Here is a 12506-nt window from a genome sequence, read left to right as displayed (position 1 = left end):
GACAGATGCAGCATCAGACCGATGCTGCATCCACCAAGGTAAGTATGATTCTTGAACAAAAAAAAAAAGGCTGAACTTCTCTTTTAAGGTAATCTATACTAACAGAAATATATGCTGGGTGCCATTGCTGGTCTCTGCTGGTTAAAATGCTGGTTGATCCAAAGGCTTTTCAGAAGAAGGTCAGCAATGGCAGCCTCCATATTTCTCTGTAGTATAAGTTTAAACTTGTGTGCCTGAGATTCTATTGGAAAGAGGGGCTAGTGCCGAATTAGTGGTGTGGCCTCAAAAAACAGTGCTTACTTGGTCGCACTCTCATGTAGATGGCACCACAGCACTAAATTCTACTAATACAGGGGCATATGTGAAAATATACTGTAAAGCCAACATGCTGGCAGTCATGGCAATAAAGGGGTATCAGACTGCCACAAGAAATGTAAGCAACACATTGGCAATTGTGACAAACATATGGGCAATGGTGGCACTGGCAATGCATGTAACATACAGACAATGATGACAATATTTGGACAAAAAACTGAAAATAGTACAGGGGCAACATATGAACAATGGTGAAAATACATTTGTTACAAATAGGCAGTCATAACAAAACTTAGGCAACATATGGGCAATGGTGACAGTACAGGAGCAACAAATGAGGAAATGGTGACAGTACACAGGCAAAAAATGTGAAATGGTGATAGTACATGGACAAGAAATGGGAAATTGTGAAAATATTTGTGCAACAAACAGGAAATGATGCCAGTACATGGATGCAAAATGGAAATGGTGACAATACTTGGAAACAAATGAGAAATGGTGATAGTACAGGGGCAACAAATGTGTAATGGTGAAAATACCTGATCCCTAAAAGAGAGACAATAATGGAGACAGTACACAGACAACAAATGGGAAATGGTGATAACACATGGGCAACAAACAGGAAATAGTGAGAATAAATGGGCAATTAATGGGAAATTGTGATTATACACAATCAACAAATAAGCCATCGTGACAAAAAGGTGGCCAACACATTAGCAATGTTGGCTATACATTGGCAGCAGGCTTTCAAATGTGCCACAATGTAGGCATCAAACTAGCACTTGTGTCAAATTTCAGACAGCAAATGGGCAATGGTGGTAATACAAGGGCAAAAAGTTACATGGACCCACATGGATTTCCAGTGGTCAGAGCAAGATGCTGGAGAGGTAGAAAGCATCACCATCATGCTGGCTCTTTCCCTTTGTCCACAGTGTGACTTGCACTGGGACGCTGATCTCAAAAGGAATCTCCTTGAGACTTGCCAATCATACTTAAGCTTGATCGCCTGTTTTTTTTTTTTTTTTTGCATGCTAGTCTCATATTGAAGATTAAGAGGTTACTAAAGATATGAAAATTCTCCTACTACAGAATACAACTTCAGACATTATGCAATGTGTTCTTTCATTTATGAGACTATGCGTGGTCTTGCTCCTTTGATTTTTATTGGATGTATACTGTACTGATTAAATGAAAATTGTACAATCTGGTATCATACAAAAATATTTTTTTGGGTTTGTCCCATCGGATAATATCAGATGAACTGTTGTGATCGGCTCTAAAAAGCTGTGCACGAACGATCAGATTATTGTACGACCGTTTCGAAAGCGGCATTTTTCCTCTGGTTTTCTGAGCATGTGTATTAGGTGCCAAACATCCCATCTTCTGGGATGCTTTCAGACAGCCCCAGACATGCAAATGACAAAAGACTGGCTGAACAGAATTATAAATACCACTTTAATTCCACATTAATACTAAAAATGTGACCCATGCCAGGCATAAAAGGCAAACAGGGGCTGGGTCGTCATTCTTCAGGGCTGGCTCAGTGGGTGAGGTGTGGGCAGTGCAGCAGACCTTTTGCTTGTTTAAGACAGCTGATTACAATGTAAGCAAACAGCCAGCTCCCTGCTTCACTCGTAATCAGATGTCAACAAAATCAACAAAACTTGCAGATTATGTGGAATTACCGGAGTTAGGAAGACCAAACAATGCTGCTACCTACAGAATGAAAAAATATTCACATTGTCTTCCTCTGTCTCTCTATCGGGAGTGAAACCCGATTGCCAAAACAAAACCGTTCATAGGACCTGTTACTGGTAGGTTGGTCTTCATCCGATGAATTGATTTTGTAATCAAAATCATCTAAAATATTGAAACATTTAAATTCTGATTTTTTTTTTGTACAAGCACCTGCCCCCAAACCTACCCCTTATGCATGTACTATGACACTACCAAAGCACACACATATACAGTATATACAGTACTGTGTAAATGTTTTAGGCAATTATGGGGAAATGCTGTAAAGTAAGCATGCTTTCAAAAATATATATTTTAATTGTTTATTTTTTAAGTTCTAAATCAAGTCAACATTTGGTGTGACTACCCGTTGGCTTCAAACTAGCATTGATTTTTAAGGCCCTTACACACGATCAGACTTTTTGACAACAAACATGCAAATTAGCTGCTTTAAGGTAACATCCGACTGTGTGTACGCTCCATTGGAAAAACTTTTTCAGTTTTCATCGGACAAATGTTGGGTGTGCAGACTAACTTTTTGACAACATAAGTACGATGGAGCAAAGTCCGATCCTGTGTACAGAAAACCATCGGACTTTACAAACACACTCAAAAGCAATGCAAAAGATCAGAAAACAATGCAGAAGTTGACCAATGGTGACGGTAAAGAGCAGAAAAACCACATGATTTGGTCAAAGTTGGCTGAAAAAGTTGTGTGTATGCTTAACAAGTTCACGGGCAACGCCCTTTGTACAAAAGTCCACGGGAAAGTTTGTATAAAGTCCGATCGTGCGTATGAGGCTTTGCACATGCACCCTTTGTACACTTGCAGAAAGTCAGGGGTTTTGTAGGATTAGAGTCAGACGTATGATTAGCCAATTATACCAAGCAGGTGCTAATGATCATCATTTCTTACATGTAGGTTGAAACAGTCATTAACTGAAACAGAAACAGCAGTGTAGGAGGCTTAAAACTGGGTGAGGAACAGCCAAACTCTGCTACTAAGGTGGAAGGAGAACAATAACAAGACCCAAGGTTAGCTATACTGCATCAGCAAGGTCTCTCCCAGGCAAAGAGATCAAAGCAGACTGGGGTTTCCAGATGTGCTGTCCAAGCTCTTTTGAAGAAGTACAAAGAAACAGACAATGTTGAAGACTGTAGATGCAGTAGTCGGCCAAGGAAACCTAATGCAGCAGGTGAAAGACGCATTGGAGGTTATTTACTAAGAGTGGAGAGTGCAAATTCCGGTGCAGCTCGGCATAGAAACCTTTCATAGAAAGCTTTCAGGTTTTATTTCCAAAGCTTAATTGAAAAAGTTGACGTTAGATGCCGATCGGCTACTATGCACAGCTGTACCAGATTCCAAGTGTTTTACTTTTAGTAAATCTACCCCATCATGCTTACTTCCCTTCAACATCAAACCAAACCAGGGGGATCAAGGTACATCTATATCTACTGTCCGCAGAAGTCTGGCCAGAAGTGGTCTTCATGGAAGAATTGTGGCCAAAAAGCCATACCTCCGATGTGGAAATAAGACTAAGCCCTTGTACACACGGTCGGACATTCCGACAACAAAATCCGTTGGATTTTGTCAGACGGATTTTGTCCGAAACCGGTGTTGCATACACACGGTCGGACAAAGTTGTCGTAAAATCAGATCGTTCTGAACGTGATAACGTTTTTTCGTTACGACCGGCAGGGCCGTCTTTAATATTGATTGGACCCTGGGCAAAAATTTTTGTTGGGGGCCCCCTCCCATGCAATTTCACTCTCCACCTGCTCTGAGACATACAATAAATAGAAGCTGGACTTAAAATCAGTTTACTGTATCAGATCAGGCAGCAATTGTGATAGGTTGCCAGAGGTTATAGCATATCATTACGGCTTACTGACTGGTTGCTAGAAGTTACAGCACACATTACGGCTCACTGATTAGTTGCTAGAGGTTACAGCAAATGATTTCTGCTTGTTAATTAGTTGCTAGAGATTACTGTACAGTAATACTGCTCACTGATTGCTAGAGGTTACAGCACATCATCTTCTCACTGCAGGGGAGCATGATATACATATGAATGCCACCTTTATTTACATATCAATGCAGCTGGCCACAGCTATTTGCTTAGTAATGCCACTGCTATTTGCATATGAATGCCAGTTATTTACATGTAAACACAGGTCTGCAGGTGAGTCAGCCGTACACAACAACAGGGCTAAAACTTCAAGGGACAAGGAAATTTAAACTGGGATAGTTGGCAAGTATGAGGCAGCTACATTGGGCCCTACAACAATGACAGGGCCCAGGGCAGCTGCCCCTTTTGCCCTGCCTTAAAGACAGCCCTGACGATCGGACTACGTTCAGGCTAGTAGCCAATAGCTTTGGTCTAGGAATTTGATCTGAGCATGCGTGGCACTTTGTCCGATCGGAATTCTCTAAAAACGATCAGACAAAGTCTGATCGGATCATGCTGTGGGAAAATTTTATAGCCCAGCTCTAAAACCTTGTCGGTCGGATATTCCGACGGAAAGAGTCCGATGGAGCCCACACATGGTCGGATTATCCGACAACACGGTCCGATCGGACGTTTTCCATCGGAATGTCCAACCGTGTGTACAAGGGCTAAGAGACTCAACTATACACAAAAACATAGAAGCTGGGGTGCAAAAAATGGTAGCAGTTACCCTAGGCTGATGAATAAAAATGTGAAATATTTGGCTATACGGTATTATAGATTTGTGTTAATTAAGCTAAGTAAATTACATTTTCACTTATTTGTGCTGCACGCCCACTGACAACCAAAACGTAATTACAACTATGGAGTCATTGCAATCATCTCATTCTAGATGAGCTCTCATGGTGATTTCCCATCACTTTTTGATAGAAGATAGATTGAGTATATCTTCCCAATGAAGACAGACAGCAAGAGAAACAAAACAGAGGATCCAACCCTTTCCCATTCATTCAAAACCTAAAAAAGAAAAGTTTTGCCTATAGATACAATTTAATTGCCATCTAAGCAAGTTTCCCTAAACTTACTTGTTTAAAGTTTTCAGCATCTCTCAGACCTCATTGGAGTCCGTAGCACATCTAACAAGGCCATGAAAAACAGAATTTTCACTTCCACACAGATATATGATGTCATTGTATGCAAAGGTTGAAATCCACTAGAGCTGTATTGTGATCACTAAGCCTGGGGGCGGCTGCAATCTATGTAATACCTATTGTGTAGCTTGGCTTCCTTCCTATTGTGTGCAGTTATTCTTAGCCAACACTCTGCACTAATTAAGTGAATACTATCAGTGCAATCCCATTGTGTCTGCAGGATAGGTTTGGAAGTGGGAAGTTATTGTGCTTTGGGTCAGTTTATTGTAGTGCACCCCCTAAACAGCCACTGATTGAGTCCTATTTCCCCCATTAGAGCACACACAGCCAGGCATACAGCATTTTCTGCATTCTTCCTCTGGCTAAAAAAATCATCCCAATGGTATATATTTTTTTTTTTTTGGGGGGAACAATGAACTTGGATAGGGAAAGGGAGACTACCCTGGAACTGTACAACTTGGAACTGTACAAGTGGAGGACCGCTTAACTTCTGGCTGTGCTGCACAAGTCCTGGCGGTTTTGCACAACTTCTGGCTGCACTGTACAACTCCCGGCTATACTGCAAAAATGCTGGCTGTGCTGAGTAAATTCTGGCTGAAATTCCACAAAGTTATGTATCTATCTCTAAGCTAAGACCTGTACTCCTCCCAGAGTTTCAAAACACCAATCTGTCACCCTTGCAGCACTGAGGTCTTGTACTCAGCCACATGATATCCACCAGGCTATTACCAGTGAGGGAGATGTAGACTCACACCACCTTTGGACAACTTGGGCTCTCTCCCACAGCTTTCTCCTGGCTCCACCCTATGAGCTCTCTTCTGACCCAGCTGGATCCTTGGCCTGGATATGCGAATAAGCCCCCCAGCTAAACCAAGCTGGGACCCTGGTGTCTTTAGGCTGCTTTGTTCCAGGCTTCTGGCCAAAGGAGCAGAGCCCCTCAACAGGGCTCTCCTGCAGAACTGGATCTAGGAACTCTCTCTCCCTTGCGACTCAGGCCTCGGACTATTTATGGGCTCTTCCTCTACCTCCTGGGCACACCTCCTCAGGGACTGGCTGGACTTCCATAAATATTCAGACCACAGACTCTGTCCTCCTACTTTATTCTGGATATCTCTAGAAGACAGGGGGGAGTAACAGAGCAGCAGTCTGTGAAACACTGAGCAGTCCTAAGCAATCCACCCCTGCTCCACTAATTACAGTGGAGCTAAACTAAATTTGCCTAGCAGCCTACTCTAAACTAGGAGGGCACTACATTATTTATTTTTTAATTAGAAAAAAAAATTTGTCAGACTGATGTGTCTGAACCTTTTATTTTAGAAACAAAAATATAGTACACTGTGCACCCAAGACAAAAGAGTAACTGAGCTCTGCATTTAAAAAAATAAATAAATCAGCGGGCGTGGCAGAGCGAGGCATGTAAGAGGACGTGCAGCCGTTTGCTCCGCCAATCATTCTGCAGAATCCGAGCTATTGCACCACCATCCTGCGATCAGCAGCCCCGGGACCGAGACCTCTGAGCACCACGGAGCATGCTAAAAGGCTATTTTTGTGCCCCAGTCTAGACATGGATAAGGCCCCCCCCCCCCCCCCCCCCGAGTCCCGCTAGATGCCCCAATCCAAGATGGCGGCCTCATGCCCCGTTTGGCTAAGGAAGAAGCCTAGCGTCTCTTCTCTAAATGGGGAAAAGATACACCACCTACCCCAGGGCTTGGCCGACATGATCTGGAGGAGAATACCAGGGATGTGGATGATACTCCTCTGATCCTGGCTAATCCACCCACACAGACATCCAATATGGTGGCACCCAGCATGCAGGACAATAATGATAATGATCCTGAACCAACCCCCAGAGATATACTGGCAGTGGTCACTGTCTGCAACTCCTCTATTACTAATCTTGCAGGGGAGGTCGATCTATTGCACCCACTCCACACTACACAGCTAACTTACTATGTTCTGGGACATCTTTTAAGCAGTTAAGTTTGACACCAGCCACCTGGTCTATTTGCCCCTCGGGCTACATTATTGCCCCCCAGCAACCTGGTCCTGAGCGGACTTGCCCCCCTCATGTTGAGGGATATCCTATGATTACTTGGGTCCTGTTGACCTGGAACTATGATTTTGGTTTTCTTTTTGTTCTCTTACAAATTGTAAACGGGTCACCTACCTGATGAAGGAGGCCATTATTTTGGTCCTCCCCAAGCCAGGTAAAGATAGACAGATACTGGATTCTTACCGCTCTGTTTCGCTGCTTAATATTGACTTCAAGCTGCTAGCTAGGGTCCTTACTAACAGGCTCTTGGGAGTTGTTGGGCAGTTGGTACACCATGATCAATCATGATCACCAAAGCCTCTTCCTTAATATTCAAACTCCAGTAGATAACACCGGGGGGGGGGGGGGGGGTAGGGCACATTCTGTCCTTGGATGCTGCCAAGGCTTTATCAACTGGGTGAAAGTACTTTACTCAGAACCTCGGGCCAGGGTCCGAGTTAATAATACCCTCTCATTGCCCTTCAAGTTACACCGGGTACTCATCAGGGCTGCCAGTTTATCTCCCCTTTTTATTTGGACTAGCAGTGGAGCCACTTGCCATGTTAATTTGCATTAAAAGGGACATTGTGGGATTCCATAGGAGCGAGCTGGAGGACAAGTAGTCCCTCTACGCTGATGATGCCCTACTATATCTGGCAGATTCCAGTGGCTCGCTGCGGACCCTGATGGCAACCATTATTACATTTGGTGAATTGTCTGGATTTACTATTATTTGGTACAAATCCGTAATTATACCCCTTGATCCACTAGTATCACCTCTCTCTACAGAGGCGTCCCAAATTGCCATTGTTAACAATTATAAATATCTGTGAGTAATGAGATCGCTGGACCCTACTGAATACTTGAAACTTAACCTAGCCCCCTTATTGGACAAACAACGTGTTAAATGTCAGGGATGGTGTAAACTTCCGCTATCAGTGGTAGGGCGGGTAAACCTGATTAAAATGATCTGGGCACTGCAGCTCTTATATATTTTCCACAATTCTCCTATGTGGATTCCCAACAAACAGTTCAAGAAGATTGACTCCCAATTTTGTGATCTTATATGGAAAAGAGGTAGGGCCCGTATCAACCTGACAACCCTAAAATTTGGCAAGGACGGGGGGGGGTGCGGTACCGCATTTTAAGATGTACTTTTTAGCATTGCAGCTGCAACAGCTTGCAGGTTGGGATCTCCATGATTATTCCGATGACCCTTATATGCAACTGGTGTCCCCCACCAATCCCATATTAACAGCTGGCTCTCACTTGGAGATGGTTCTGCCGGCTATCCCTTCGTCCTCCCTGACAACAATACTACTCCAGAAGGTTTGGAAGGCAGTTAAAAGAGCACTAACCATAGATGGTCCAATGGCGTTTATTCCCATCTGGAACAATCCCAACTACCCTGATATAAACTACAAGGTTTCTCCCTTTGGTTAACAATACGGATATGGTTCTTCACACAATTATATGATAGTAATGTACTTAAATCATTTGAAAATTTATGCAGGGGATTTTCTCTAACACGGAAACAATTCTACCAATACCTCCAACTTAGGCATGCGTTACAAACCCAGACACGGACTGTTAGTTTAAATATCACTAAATCTTTCCTGATACAGGAGGTCCTACAGGCAAATAACAGCAAAGGTATGATATCACAAGCTTACTCTACATTAGTATCTACAATACAGAATTCTGCCCTACTTAAATGTAGAATGCACTGGTCCATGGAAGTAGGAAGCATAGACGGGGACCAGTGGAATATGGCCCTGGAATCAATTCCAGTGGTGTTACTCTCGGCATCTCAAACTCTCAGGCCGCGTACACACGGGCGGACTATCCGTCCAACTAAGTCCGTCAGACAATCCGACAGACAGTCCGTCCTACTTTTGAATGAACGGACTTGACCACACACGATGAAAAGACAGTCCGCTGAAAGCTTGCGCGATGACGTGTACAGCACGTACGATGGGACTAGAAATACGACGTCCAATACACTGCAATGCAACCTTCGGCCGTGTAAATCCTTTCTGAGCATGCGCCATACTTAGTCCGTCCAACTTGCCTACTCACGAGCAGGCTGTCCGCTGAAACCAAGTTTGGACGGACAATATTACGGAAATTCCGAAAGACTTAGTCCGCCAGACTGTCCGCTGAAAAAGTCAGCTGAAGCCCACACACGAGCGGACTGTCCGCTGAAACACGTTTCAGCGGACCAAGTCCGTCAGACAGTCCGCCCGTGTGTACGCGGCCTCACAATTATTCATACTACATAGGTCCTAACGTATACCTATACAATTATATGAATGGGGTAGAAGAGACTCTCCCCTATGCCCTAAATGTGCCATCCACAGGGGAGACTTTATACACATGATATCGCACTGCCCGAAGCTTACCAGATATTGGACGGAGGTCACACAGACTGTATCTGCTGTGGCACAAACAGACATACCATGCGCCACTGGTGTGCCTCCTGGGATCAGTTGACACTGAAGTGTATCCAAAAGGCATCTATACAATGGTAACTAGATTATTATATCTGGCCAGAAAACTCATAGCATGCTACTGGCTGGCGTCCAATGTGCCTACAAAGGCCCAGTGGATTGCATAAGTCAATTCTCTCCTCCTTAAGGAACAGTTGGCATACCGACACCGAAATGCATCTAACAATTCAACCTTATATGGCAGATTTGATTGGATAACCCCAACCTTGCTCCCCCCCCCCCCCCAGCTAATAATGGATAGACTGCCGTGGTTATAGACTCTTACACTGTTGATAGGATCTCCTGCTGAGCTTGAGGCCTCTCCTACAATGCATATGCTGTGTAGATGATAACTCATGTGGTAAATAGGCCTATGGACAAGCCTGGAGGAAGGAGCCCTTTCTTTTTTCTTATTCTTTCTTTATTTCACTCCTACGTCTTTTTTTTGTTTGTTCTAAGTTCTACTAAAAACAAGTTTATATGTACCTGATACTAGGTAACTGCATCATATGTGCATACACTGTGAATCTGTACAATTCAGCTGTGGAGGGATATGTTTACCTTCTTATTGTAACTCAGTTACCGATTTTTCTTGCAATAAAAAAAGTTTGATCCAAAAAAAAAAAAAAAAAATCAGAAGCTGCCGTCTACCAGACTCTGAACCTTCACACGGGCCTCTGAAGTGCTATCACTAAAACATTCTGCCAGAGCCCATGCACACTGAGTCCATTGAGTTGCTAAATGCAGGTCCAGCACAACGATAAGCTGAAATCCATTGTATTCTACAGACCTGATTCACACAAATACGCTGCACTGATGTATATTGGGTGAAAATGGAACATGCAATCTGATACAAAACACTACAATATGTCACAGTGTGTTGTAGCATGCATTAAGGACTACAACGCAATACATTAATAAATTGCAGATCAATGAAATCAATGCAAGTGCATTTTTAAAATGTGTCAACACATATATAATGAGTCCAGCCTCACTGTGCACTGCATGCAGCTTAAAGGAAATTCAGTTGTCAAAGCATTTGCTGATGTATTGAAGTGCTTAACGTGATTGCAAAGACTCAAGGTTTTTTACCTTCATGCATTCTATGCATGAAGGTAAAAAAAACCTTCTGTGTGCAGTAGTCCTGCTAGCACCCCTAATTCTTAGATGAGCCCCATCTCGATCCAGTGATGTGCACGAGAGTTCGGCTCTCCTGGGTCTCTCGCTCCTCATTGGCTGAGACAGCAGTGGTAGCCATTGGCTTCCGATACGGTCAATCACTACCAGTGAGCCAATGATGGGAGAGCAGGGGTGGGGCAGGGCCAAGCCACAATCTGTGAATGGACACTCAGTGCAGCAGCTCAGGAGTGAGCCTGCTCAGGTGCCTCCATAGCAAGCTGCTTGCTATGGGGGCACTAGGTAGGAGGGAGGGGCCTGGAGGATCGGGACTGCTCTGTGCAAAACCATTGTATGACATGTTTGTTATTTAAAAAAAAAAAAACCTTTAATGTGAAAGTAAACTCGTTTTTTAAAGCAAAATACTGACAGTTAAACTTTTGATGTCTCGCCTGTCATAAATGCTTCTGCCTGTCAGCACACGTGAAACTCAGTGTACAGCCTTGGCATGGTTCTGTGCCGAGATGAAGTAACTCCTGTGTGCATGTGCAGGAGTTACATAATCCTGGCCCAGCAACTACAGAGGCCAAAGACTTCAAACCAAGTAGAGGACTGGGCAAAGATGGAAGCATCGGTGGGGGGGAGGGGGGCTGGCATCGTTTTTCTAGATGTGTGGTGCGGTATATGAAGGAAACCACCAATGTGCACCTATAAAAAAAAAATGGTGGTTTAGTTCTGCTTTATTACCAGCTGGGGCTGTTACATCTAGCTCCCCACAACCTAACATTATGGTAAAAGCATGAAGGGACACAAGGAAACTTGAGTGAAAGCAAACCCAGCAGAATACAATAGCCAATATACAGCAGGTACCAGCTTAACTGATCTTTCCTTGTTCCTTTAGCCCAGTCTGTTTCTGGAACCCCACAAATTTTCATGGGCAACATGTGATCATCACATCCTCCGGCCCTCTATGTAATGCTGTGTACACACGGTCGGAATTCTGGCCAGAAAAGACAGATGAGAGCTTTTCATCGGAAAATGCGACCGTGTGTATGCTCCATCGGAATTTAGCTGTCTGAATTTCCGCCAGCCAAAAATTGATAGCATGTTCTCAATTTTCCCGACGGAAAAACTTTCTATCGGTAATTCCGATCGTGTGTATGCAATTCCGACATGCCAAAAATCACGCATACTCAGATTCAACTACGAGACGGAAGCTATTGGCTACTGACTATTGAACTTCCTTTTTCTAGTCACGTCGTACGTGTTGTACATCACCACGTTATAAATGATCGGAATTTGATGTGACCGTGTGTAGGCAAGACAGCTTGAGCTGAATTCCGTCCGAATTCCGTCGGGAAAACCAGCTTTTTCCGACGAGAATTCCGATCGTGTGTACGCGGCATGACTCTTTGCGCCTAAGCGACCTATCACCAGGCCCAAGCATTGCCATGTAAGGGAATGAAGGGGGGTTGCATAACCAGGGGTGGACTGACAACTCATGGGGCCCCTGGGCAATAGGAGATTATGGGGCCCTCAGGCAATCCGAGATTATGGGGCCACACTGTATACACACACACAGTATACAATCACACAGTACACACAGACATGTTTCTATTGGCTGAGAAGGTACTGGAGAGGTGGGGCAGCTATAATCTCAGGATTTTTAGACCAAAAGGATGTCGGTAAGGGACATTTCAGAGACAGATGTAAAGAAAAA

At 43.8% G+C, this 12506-nt stretch overlaps 1 protein-coding gene across 5 annotated transcripts in view; it reads right to left on the bottom strand.

Annotated features, from left to right (window-relative positions):
* LOC143974610 (uncharacterized) overlaps positions 1–12506 on the bottom strand; it is a 211451-nt gene that overhangs the window by 107073 nt on the left and 91872 nt on the right. Inside the window, exon 1 of one of the 5 annotated variants that reach the window (XM_077476196.1) lies at positions 5084–5170. The exons of the other annotated variants lie outside the window; for them this stretch is intronic. The gene's annotated coding sequence lies outside the window, so the exon portion shown is untranslated. Of the gene's footprint in view, positions 1–5083; positions 5171–12506 lie in introns of those variants that run through there. 5 annotated transcript variants of the gene reach the window in all.

This window comes from Lithobates pipiens, unplaced genomic scaffold (genome assembly GCF_037356315.1).
Source record: "Lithobates pipiens isolate NorthernLeopardFrog02 unplaced genomic scaffold, aLitPip1_a1.2 Scaffold_1, whole genome shotgun sequence".
Classification (NCBI taxonomy): domain Eukaryota; kingdom Metazoa; phylum Chordata; class Amphibia; order Anura; family Ranidae; genus Lithobates; species Lithobates pipiens.
The sequence above is the reverse complement of the archived record's forward strand: the minus strand, read 5'-3'. Positions and strand labels throughout refer to the sequence as shown.